This window comes from Lissotriton helveticus, chromosome 3_1, assembly GCF_964261635.1.
Source record: "Lissotriton helveticus chromosome 3_1, aLisHel1.1, whole genome shotgun sequence".
Lineage (NCBI taxonomy): Eukaryota > Metazoa > Chordata > Amphibia > Caudata > Salamandridae > Lissotriton > Lissotriton helveticus.
Genome location: NC_136061.1, coordinates 1,434,219,225 through 1,434,231,568, shown reverse-complemented (window position 1 = coordinate 1,434,231,568; position 12,344 = coordinate 1,434,219,225).

Below are 12,344 nucleotides of genomic sequence, written 5' to 3'. Positions count from 1 at the left end.
CGGAAGTCATACCATTCCATCAACGTCCAGGTTGTGTGCAATGCCAAGCACATCATTACGGACATCGTATCACAATTCCCAGGAAGCACCCATGACGCATACATATTCAGACACAGTGGCATCCACAGGCGCCTGATCAACGGGGAATTTGGAGAGGGACACCTACTCGGTACATACAAATGCCTCCAAAGGAACACCATCCTCACATATGTAAATGTATCCATGCACCAAACCCTTTGCTCCCCTTCCTGCAGGTGATAGCGCCTACGCCTTGCGTGAATATCTCCTCACTCCCTACCTCAACCCTGCAACACCTCAGGAGCAGCGCTACAATGCAGCACATATCAGTACCAGGAATGTGGTAGAGCGAACCTTTGGCATCCTCAAGAGTCGCTTCAGGATACTACACAAGACAGGAGGTGCCTTGCAGTATGACCCAGTTACCTGCTGCCGGATAATAGCAGTCTGCGCCATGCTGCACAACGTTGCCACTCGAAGGGGGATAACAATAGAGGTGGACGGAGAGGACGACTTACAGGCACAGCAACCCCCCCCCCAACACCAACAGGCACACGTGCCAAATACAGCTGAGGGACAAAGGAGGCGGACATACTGTGATGTATTCCTATAGGTTCTGTATCGATCCCCCTATTCCTGACCCTGTTCTGGTTAATAATTAACTAGCAGCCAACCCACGGTGCAAAAACCGTTATCTGATTAAGCCACACCACGGCACAGAAACGTGTTATCTGATTAGGTCATAACGCATGCCATCTAATTAGACAAGCACTATTCCTCCAGCCCCTGATAAGGCATACGGAGTTCTCAAAACAAATCAAACCTATGACAACCTAGGAAAATCCCTGCGGCCATTGTTTTGATTTCACCGAGAACTTCAGCAAAAGAATGTGCGAACAAGCCCGTTCGTATGACATCCTTTTTGACGTATCCATGTCCATCCTTACGTCAATCTCGGCACCTTACATGTATAAATATTACCGACATTGCTTTAAGCAAACACACGCGGTGGTGACGAGATCGGAGCAGCGAGACGCGCTGAGGAGCCCAGCAGAGAGCGAAGCCCACGCGCGCTGCCCCGCCTTCCTGACGCGCTGAGAACGAGACGCTGCTTTTCTCCTGCCGAGAAATCCAGCTCCGGCGCTTCCAAGCAGCCCTCGCAGGCAGCTGGAATATCAAGACCAGAGACGAGAGATACCAGCCCTCAATCATTCTAGATCTCAGGTACAGAACTGAACAACCCATTGCAGAGAATTCTTGAGTCAGTCCCTTGGCAAAACAAACTTAACTTAAACTGCTACTTATCTACTCCCGCCCACGTATTAGGCTTAGGTCAGGTACACTGGGGTAGGCGTGGTTAGAAGCACCAGTTGAGTACGATTAGTCAAATGTATATATGTATGTATCTATTTTATCAGTTTTAAATATCATATGGCTTAGAAACCATATCAATGCTTCTGCAGTATTATTTTATACTCCTGCTTTTATTGTATGCACTTTACTTAACCATAAGTATCGCAATAATATCGATTCATTTCTCTTGTACGAGAAAAGAGACTGATCAATAAATACCATCTTTTATTGAACACGCCCGTCTCTTCCTTTTCTCTACAATCTGGTGAAACTAAGAATGCACGTACTGACTGAGTAAAATAAGTTGTCTTTTGTTTTCACACGACTCTAGAGATACACTCTTGATTAGGGGAGAGCAAAGTTGTCATGTTCTATGGTTGTCAGAAACTAAATCCCTTCTTGTCTATCCAGGGAGGTTAAACTCCTCCTTGCCTATTCGAGAAAGTTTCTAGTGAACTCTGAGCTAGCTGGCAAAACCAAAAACTTTAAGTCTAATATCGTCAGTAGAAGACCTAGTTAACCTCTGCCCTAGGTCTATACTATTGAAGATATTATTCCAATGCGCAGAGCCTATTGGGATAATAGGAACTACACTACATGGCGCCCAAACGTTTGGATAGGCGATAAAACTAACGCAAGACATTAGAGTAACTCAGTCGTGCTTTTTCACACAGAACCCCTTTTTTTCCCATAATACTCCAAAGACGTCTGGAGTGGGTGAAAGGTCATATCCGCCAAACCTCGCAGGAGGAGACTCCTATGTATGGTTTCTGGTTTAGTCAACGTTGAAGGATACACTGTTCCAAAATATTGTGCATCTAATCTTTGTTTCCATAGAAACCTGATCTGCAAACAAACAGAATAACCTTCCTGTCGGTAAAATGATAGACAGTGATGAAGAAAGGGAGACAGCTAGAATAGCAGCTGAACTCCTAGTAGCAGAGAATACTCTGCTGGAAATTGACCCAAATGCAATACTCATCCCGGTCAACATAAGGAAATCTATAACCTTAAAACTTATAGAAAATGGACTGACATCGAGAGGTGGTACAGTCATATTCGTAATTGAGGCACACGAATATCGGCAGACAGAGGTATTCTATTCATGGATAAACTTTCCAGCAGCAAACGCTGTAACAAAAGAGTTCCACTATTATAAAATAGAGGAACCACTGGATACCTACACTCCTTTCGAGGAGGTGGAAGTACCACTCAAATTCCAAGAGCACCTGCTCTTGTTTAATGGCGCCCTAAAACATAATAATCACATCACCAGGCTCGGTCCACTAGGTAGACCAGGAGCAACGTGGCCGGTCCTAGCCGGATATACACCACATCCAGACATTGAAGAAATGTCTGCAGCAGAGCTTTTAATACAGCTAAAACAACTAATCAAAATACATAGACAATTAGTCCAATATGTAATGCGGACTTCAACAGTCCAACCAGCAAGTAAAATTCCACAGCTGAACCCTCATCAGGGTAACACAAATAAAATTACACCACAGAACATACAGTCCTGTCTGGGTAAAGTACCCGCAAAACGGGAACAAATACCATTCTGGCTAGCACAAAAAATCACTCAAATAGAGGCGGTGTTTCCAGACACCACCCCGGTAGAAAAACACAGGATTCTGACTATCTGTCTTCCAATGAGAATCGCACCACACGTGGAGGACTGTGACACTTGGGGTACAGTCTTTGCTTCCATATACACAAAAACACATGGTGTACCATCCATGTCAGTAATACCAGATGTGCTAAAACAGATTCAAGATGAATATGGTCCAGAACCCGCTTTAACTCTTGGTATGAAATTACTGAAAGACTTCAAGCAGGTCTCGGCTATATTATTAGCCAACATAAAGGGAGAAGCAGCAAACGTGGCGATCCGCCAAAGGTTGAAAGAGACAGACATAGCAGACCAACCAACTGAAAGTGCCAGAATCATAGAGAAATCCTATGAAGAACTAGGAAGGGATAGTCTGGGTGGAATACCGGTAAAACCTCAACTAATTGAAAGTCCTGAAAAGGCATTTATTAAAAATAATTTAAACACTCAAAAAAAGAGCTGGGATGGAAACAAACAATCCAATCCTAAAGAAAAATGATTCCAGTCCAGAGGAAGGTCTCCTCGGCGGAGAGAAAGATCTCTGAACCAAGGACGCAGGTCTCCCCAAAGTGAGCCCTCTGGGAAAAAATACAACCTTAGAAATAGGGATAATCTGAAGAAACCTGATAGATATCAAGATAATGATACACGTCCCTCTCAATCTTTTCAGACTTCCTCGCAGAAATCGGAAAGAAGAGGACGGTCAGAACACAGGGAAGAGCACGTCAAGTCCAAAGACAAGGAACCTGCTCATCCAAATAAAAAGTTACAATTTCCAAAAAAGAAGGTAGCCAGTATTAAAGTAATCAAAGATGCCGAGAATACTGAGAACACAGCTGAAAAACGGAGAATGGGCTCAGACAATGCTAGACAGCGCAGCAGAAGTGAGCATAGCTCGCAAAGTCCTTATGAATCATCTGGAGACAGTGGACACGAATGAATACATTCAGGTGGAAACTGCAGATACCAGAGTTAGCAAACCTCATAAAATATATGAAATTACATTACGTATAGAAGGGGCTAAGACTAGAAAAATAAGGGGACTATTTTGGGATAATCTCTCCCAGGGCTATGACATCCTTCTAGCTGAGAAAGACTGGCCACCAGAGTTCGTCAGGGAGTGTCCTCATGGCGAAGAAATAATTATGCCTGCCTTCTCAAATCATATTCCAATTCATAAAAAATATACACTTGCTAGAAAGTGGGCAGTAGCTCAAGCTCCTGCTTTATATAAAAATCATGTGGGATGGGATGAGGACTCTCCTCCTCACAAAATCCAGTTAAAATCACAACCTACTGCACAGAGGCAGTACCCAATTAAGCAAGAAGCTAAAAAACAGGCCAGACCCTAGATATTCCCAAAGACAACACCCAGGGATAATTACCACATACAGTGTGGGCAAGCTCTGCCTTCAATGGCTACAAACATCCACACTGGCAGAAATTAAGCAACACCTGACTTTACTTACTGATGGTGCTGACTTGCGTGACTTCATTATGGGACCGCGCAAACACCGTCAAAAACGCTTCATAGCAGCCTCTGTATATGCAGCTTATAACGAAGCCTGGAAAATAACTCAAATTGAAACATCAGAGAGAATACGGGAAATTGACCGTATTCATTTGGAAAAATCACTTTCTGTAGTGGACAATGGGTTAATGACTCTGTCCTCCAGAATATACTCTTTGGACAGCATTGTGTCTTCAGCAATCGACATAATATCGCAAGACTTACTGTTGTTACCACACGGTCAGTCTCAATTGCGTTCTATTGTACAACTTGGCTGGACGTTACAAAATCTGCGTTCAGGCTATGTGCCTTGGTGTTTAATCAACACAACATCACTGTTCAATATCTTTAACCTTACTGATAAACAAATCAGTATGGCACAGAAGGGTGCTGATTATACAATCCTGAGCATTGAGAAACTCGAGAGATTACCATTGACAATGTCAGAACGACCTGTCAGTGAATGGATAATACATGGAATAATTAATATTCCAATATCTACTTTCAGGTTTCAATATTGCCAAAAATATATACAGGCTGGCATGTACGAAAAATTGGGTAAAGGGTACATTAAGTCAACATGGAACTTGCCCTATTCACATGCTTGTGTCAGTAATAAAGGCCGGAAAGTGTTTCTTAGTGGCGATAATTTTGCCATGTCACTAAGCGGTACACTTCTGTGTAATGGTATTAGTTTACACGGAGCCTGTGAAGGGTCCTCAAATAACCTTTCATGTCACCAGCTAGGCACACCTGCGACACAAATAGAACCATTCTTTAGGAGACTATCGAACGGGAGTTACATTATAATCGTAGACCGCAGATGTTGTAGCTTGGTGCCCGGAATAGCTTATCTCATAACTACGACTGCGAAGGTTATGTGCTGTGAACGAGTATTGTTCCCCAGCGCAATGCCAAACAGGGAGGCAAGGTTATGGCCGAATTTGAAAATTGCTTCCATTCGAGTTGATACTTTAAGCAGAATGAAAACAGTGCTCCTTCAGACGCCGACCAGGCTCACGTCATCAAAAGAAACGTATGATCTCCAAGTTGCAAGGACAACGGCAGAGATTCATTCATTGTTATCAACTAATTCCCCCATACATTTCGCAGAAATCCTGAACGAAATCTTAAATATTTCTGATACCAGTGGAGTCTCAAATGTATTTAAGACAGTGTTTTCGGGGGCTTTAACACCATTTAAAGCCATTCTGGGTATTTTTCCGGACTTTGTCCATTCCATCTTTGGTGGACTTCCTCTCCTTTTGGGACTAGTGGCAGGAATCCTATTTTTGATTCTGTTATTTCGCTGTGGCAAACCATGTCACAGACAAAACACCTGCGACAAGGGAAGAAACAATCCTAGCCATTGGATACCGGGACCGGATATCTAAAATCCTAGGAATGTTCCGGCTTAGAGACCTAAACATGACTTGGTTTCTTTCATTTAGACCAATGTGGCAAAGCTGTGTTTTACCTGTATTAAGGTGCTTGCTATGCGGAGAAGAATGCGTGTTGGACACCTGTCTGACGCTACAATCGGATGCGCCAATGGATGCAGAAACTTTGTTGGGTCCGGTCACGGCTCATGCATTGTGCTGTCCCCTGCGGCTACCAATCCTGATGACGGCATTCGTGGAGACTTCACCACTACGATTGAGGGGTAGTGAGGTTCAAGATGAAAGCAGCATCGATCAGGTACGACCTTCTGTCAGCTATGCTGATCAAAACATCAATGAAGGCAATCATGCTCATGAATGCATGGTAACATCTTTTTCCGAGTTAATGGAACTTTCGCAGGAAGCTGTTGACAGTTTTTTCGAGAGTCTAAATGATATGATGTTCTCACCAGAGCAGAAATAATAACTTTTGAGCAAGCTAGCACACGGCATTCCCAACACCCTGAATTTGGCCTTCAACTTTGATAATAAAGTATCATGAACAATTTTTTCCAGTTTACGGACAGCGGAACATAATTTTTGCAGCGGCCCCAAAAATATTTTGCAGTTTTTCGGGACACTTATCTTCTGCTTAAAGTAGAAACTATTCTTAGGGAACTAAATTTCTATTTTAGGAACTTTAGAGACTTTAGCTGCCCTCTGGCATGTTCAAATATATTTTATTTTGTGATGAAATGGTCTCGCATTTTTTTTCTTCTGTCTTAAGAGCCATTTCATGTGTAATTTTCATATTTTATTAATAATGATGTATGAATATGCGTGATTTATTTAGCATTATTATACTGCTTGAGTGCATATAATGCATATATATATCTTTTCGTATATTTCATGTTTTCAAAATGCATATGGATGTATTTTGGGGTGGTACGGTATACACATGCTCTACTAGTATATTTACTATGCTAGATCTTGTAAATATGGACATAGTCTGCGTGGAGTGGGTGTGATGTATTCCTATAGGTTCTGTATCGATCCCCCTATTCCTGACCCTGTTCTGGTTAATAATTAACTAGCAGCCAACCCACGGTGCAAAAACCGTTATCTGATTAAGCCACACCACGGCACAGAAACGTGTTATCTGATTAGGTCATAACGCATGCCATCTAATTAGACAAGCACTATTCCTCCAGCCCCTGATAAGGCATACAGAGTTCTCAAAACAAATCAAACCTATGACAACCTGGGAAAATCCCTGCGGCCATTGTTTTGATTTCACCGAGAACTTCAGCAAAAGAATGTGCGAACAAGCCCGTTCGTATGACATCCTTATTGACGTATCCATGTCCATCCTTACGTCAATCTCGGCACCTTACAGGTATAAATATTACCGACATTGCTTTAAGCAAACACACGCGGTGGTGACGAGATCGGAGCAGCGAGACGCGCTGAGGAGCCCAGCAGAGAGCGAAGCCCACACGCGCTGCCCCACCTTCCTGACGCGCTGAGAACGAGACGCTGCTTTTCTCCTGCCGAGAAATCCAGCTCCGGCGCTTCCAAGCAGCCCTCGCAGGCAGCTGGAATATCAACACCAGTGACGAGAGATACCAGCCCTCAATCATTCTAGATCTCAGGTACAGAACTGAACAACCCCTTGCAGAGAATTCTTGAGTCAGTCCCTTGGCAAAACAAACTTAACTTAAACTGCTACTTATCTACTCCCACCCACGTATTAGGCTTAGGTCAGGTACACTGGGGTAGGCGTGGTTAGAAGCACCAGTTGAGTACGATTAGTCAAATGTATATATGTATGTATCTATTTTATCAGTTTTAAATATCATATGGCTTAGAAACCATATCAATGCTTCTGCAGTATTATTTTATACTCCTGCTTTTATTGTATGCACTTTACTTAACCATAAGCATCGCAATAATATCGATTCATTTCTCTTGTACGAGAAAAGAGACTGATCAATAAATACCATCTTTTATTGAACACGCCCGTCTCTTCCTTTTCTCTACAATCTGGTGAAACTAAGAATGCACGTACTGACTGAGTAAAATAGGTTGTCTTTTGTTTTCACACGACTCTAGAGATACACTCTTGATTAGGGGAGAGCAAAGTTGTCATGTTCTATAGTTGTCAGAAACTAAATCCCTTCTTGTCTATCCAGGGAGGTTAAACTCCTCCTTGCCTATTCGAGAAAGTTTCTAGTGAACTCTGAGCTAGCTGGCAAAACCAAAAACTTTAAGTCTAATATCGTCAGTAGAAGACCTAGTTAACCTCTGCCCTAGGTCTATACTATTGAAGATATTATTCCAATGCGCAGAGCCTATTGGGATAATAGGAACTACACTACAATACATCACAAGACATCACTTCTGAGACTGGTATGAAAGAGCCAACAAGACATGTTTATGTTTGCAATTGTTTAATGCACATGAGTACCTGTCAGGTGCATAAGTATGAGATGCCAACATGACGCAGAATCAAATAAACGAATGAAAACATGTCCGTTGTCATCACGGGTGTAACATGTTGTTGTATAGTTGGCCAATGGTTACATCACCATGGCCAGGGAGCCAATGGATCATGGCTGATTGCGCCTGCCCCGTACCCCCAGCCTACTGTCCTGTGACTCGGCCACATCTCCTCAATGTGTTTCTGTGGCTGTGGTGCTGCGTGCACTGCGCCTCCTCTCGCTGGCCTCCGGCACAGAGACGCTGCTCACGCTTGAGGCAGCCTCACTCCCCTCCCAAACTGCTGGCACTGAATGCCCCAGACTGCAGATGCTCCACTGCAGTGGTCACTCTCTCCAGGGACTTTGCGACATCTGCACAATAATGGCCCAAATCGACCTGCGGGGACACAGATCTGCGCGACAGCACAGCTGTGCTGTTGCACAGCTTAGTGATGGCTCTATTGGTGGCATTAGTACGGACCATGTTCTGCCGATGCCTACGGCGCTCGCTCTGTTGGCCTGCAATTACAGCACGTTTGATTTACTGCAGGCACAGTTTGATGTCTCTGTTGCCCTCAGCAACGGCTGTGGTTATCTCGCGCATTGCGTCTGTCATGGTGCCAATTTTGTTTGTCAGTTTCGCAATGTTGATGTTAATAGCACCCATGTGTCTCCACTGCAGGTGCTGGACACGCAGCATCCGTGTCTCCACCACTCCGTATTTATGTGCTGGATCATCTGCTCTCTCAACAGCTCTACCTAGGGGCCTGGCCCGCTGCCTGACTCGGACACGTGCTGCTGCTTGGGTGTTTGGAGCAACGACTTTCTGTCATGGGACAATTGTGTCAGCTGGCCTCTGCTCTGACTCCATCACCTGCAGGGAGGGGACATTTGCCCTGCGGCTCTGTGTAGTTGGCCGCGGTGGTGGTGGTGGCGGTGTTGTCTGCCGTGGTGGTGGTGATGTCCGCCGTGGTGGTGGTGGTGGTGATGTCCGCCGTGGTGGTGGTGGCGGTGATGGTGATGATGGTGGTGTTGTGGGTTCAGGTCCCTGCGGGGTCTCAACATCTGTTACCACTGGTGTCTCTGAGATGACGAGGCGTCCCCTGTCATCTAAGTCGAGGGGTGATGCATCTGTATGTGAAACAGTGCATAGTTATTATTTTGCCATGATATATCTGTGTTGCATAATTTCAACTACATAAAGGAGATTTTGCACTGACATACGGCCATGTGCAGCTGGTTTAATTTCTATTACATCAGGGGTCAGACATGCACTCATTCATGATCTGACTACAACTCCCATGATGCACTACTCTGGTGAGGGGATATGCATTAGGCACAGCTACATATGCACTGTGATTGGCCTGGGGGATGGGCATAGGTGGACAACACGCTGCATATCTGCGCTGGCATGCATCTTACCTTCTCCTCCTGCTGCTGCGCCAGATGTGTCCAATTGAGTGACCCCCACAACAGCTTCTTGCTCAATTGTAGCCTCGACGAGGTCCTCAAGGGCTGTGTTTGAAGTCACGTTGGATGTTCCCCCTCCTGTGCCAGCAGCATCCCTCACCCTTTCGGCAATCCTCTCCTTTGCCCTCTTCCTGAGGTCATACCACCTCTCTTTTAAATCGTCTAAGCTGCGGTGGGTGACTCCTACAGCATTGACTCTGTCTTTAATGCGCAGCCACAATTTGCGCTTCTCTGCCTCTGGAACTTTTAGGGACTGCCTCCCAAAAAGCCTGTCGTGTATGCTGCTCACCCCCTCGATGAGCAGTTCAAGTTCCTTATCCGAAAACTTTCGTTTTCTCTTCCTGGGTGCCTCCTTGTTCTGGGGTGCATCCTTATCCATCCTGGTTGTCTGCTCTGAGTTTGTTTTGTGTTCTCACTGTCACAATCCTCAGCTCCTGTGCTCTGCCTTCTCCTCTGAGCTCCTCAGGGTACTGAATGAAGCACGGGCTGTGTTGGTTCCTGGTTGTGATGTCATCAGCCTGCTTCCGATGCGACTTTTCTTTTTTAGCGGATTCGCTATTACCGAAATCCCAAATACCGATTCGGTATTTGCTACTTCGGTATTTACTAATCTTTGAATTGGTGTCTCGCAAACGTGTTTACCGGATATTTAACGATTTTTAGCGATTCGGTATTAAATACCGAATCTGTTGATGCATCGCGGGATGCGACTCCTTATTAGAGATTCCTTATTTTCCGCTAATAAGGACTCGTTTTACCGATTTTTGATGCATATACACATTGATGTTTTCTCCAACCCATAACACTGACTTTTGATTTGGCACACAGTGTTCTGAGAGACTCTGAATTCGACCTTCAGTTTTTTTCGAAAAAAAGTTCTTACTTTGGAACTCTTTTTCCTATGATTAATTTTTTTTTCCAAATTTGCATTTTTTCATTTTTTTGGCACAAAGTAATCTGCTTAAAGTAGAACTATTCATAGAGAACTAGAATTCTTTGAAAAACTTTCAGAGACAATATTTGACCTTGTCCTCATACCAACAGTTATATGTAATATGACATGAAATGGTTTCGGCACCTTTTTTTCTGTATTTAGGAGCCATTTCATAAATGTATATTTTCGTGATTCATCCAGATAGCATTTACAAATGTCAACTATATGCTTAGAATGAAACATTGCTTTTAATGCGTACAGCACAAATGCGGTTTTGTGTACAACCTTACCATTGCCTTTTTATGTATTTTGGGTGGGTTTTTAACACATCATGTTTAGATATGTTTAACGTGTTTAGAACTTATTAGAAGTCGTACATAAAAAAGTGGAGTGGGTGTTGTATGTCGTTTTAGATTCCGAATGGATTTTCCAGATTCATGCCCTTATATAGGTACAATTCACGTTGCCCTTATATATGCATAGAAATCAAGCCCTTATTTAGGCATAGCCCATGCTACCCAAATACAGGCATGGCTACTGCCATCCGTTCACCAAACTTCACAACGATTTCTTGGAAAACCAGCTTAAGCCGTTAGGCACTTTCCCTTGCTTGAATATTGATTTCTCCAAGAACTCAGTTACTTTACAATGAACAACTATTCCCCAGGGGTTCATTCATGATGTTCATATGCCCAACTTTACGTCAAACTATGGCATTCCTAAACACCTTCACGGTATAAATATACCTTCACTTGCTATGGCAAAGCACGGTGGTTCGGAGCAGTTCGATGACCTACTTGGCCGACGCAGCTCGCTACAGCAAGTGCCGAAGGAAGCCGACTCTTCAGTTGACGCACTTATCAGGAAGCTGCTCTCCTCTGCTGGGAAATCCAGCTCCAGTGTTTCCAGTTCCGCTTGCGGGGTGTTGAGAAATCAAGTCCCGAGACAGACATACCAGACCTCCTTTATTCTAAGGATTGGAGCTGATAAGAACGTAGACAAACCTTTGGCAGATTCTTGGCAAAACTAAACCTATGCAAAAGACAATGCTTACTTCCTACCTCGTACTAGACCTAGGCTTGGTACATTGGGGTCGGCGTATTTTAGAAGCACCAGCTGAGTATTTTAGTCTGTGTTATTTATGTATGTATTTTTTATATGGCTTAGAAACCATACAATGCTCTTACAGTATTATTTCATTTTACTGTTTACAATGTACACATTATACTTTGCATTTTGCCTAACAGTTGTAGCAGTTCACCTCTCTTGCATGAGGAAGAAGACTGTTCAATAAACCTTTTATTGAAAACGCCTGTCTCACTATTTCTCTGCAACTCTGTAGAAACGAAAAATGCACGATTGACTGAGTAAAATAATTCTCTATTGTTTCCACGACTCTGAGAGATATATTCTTATTCTTGGGAAACAAAGTTGTCATGTTTAAGCGATTGTCAGAAACTAATCCCTTCTTGTGTATTCAACAACGTTTCTAGTGACCTCTGAGTTAGCTGGCACACACACAATTAAATGTAGTATATTCGATAGAGATCTATTGAATTAAGTCCTACAGCAAATCTATAGGATATAT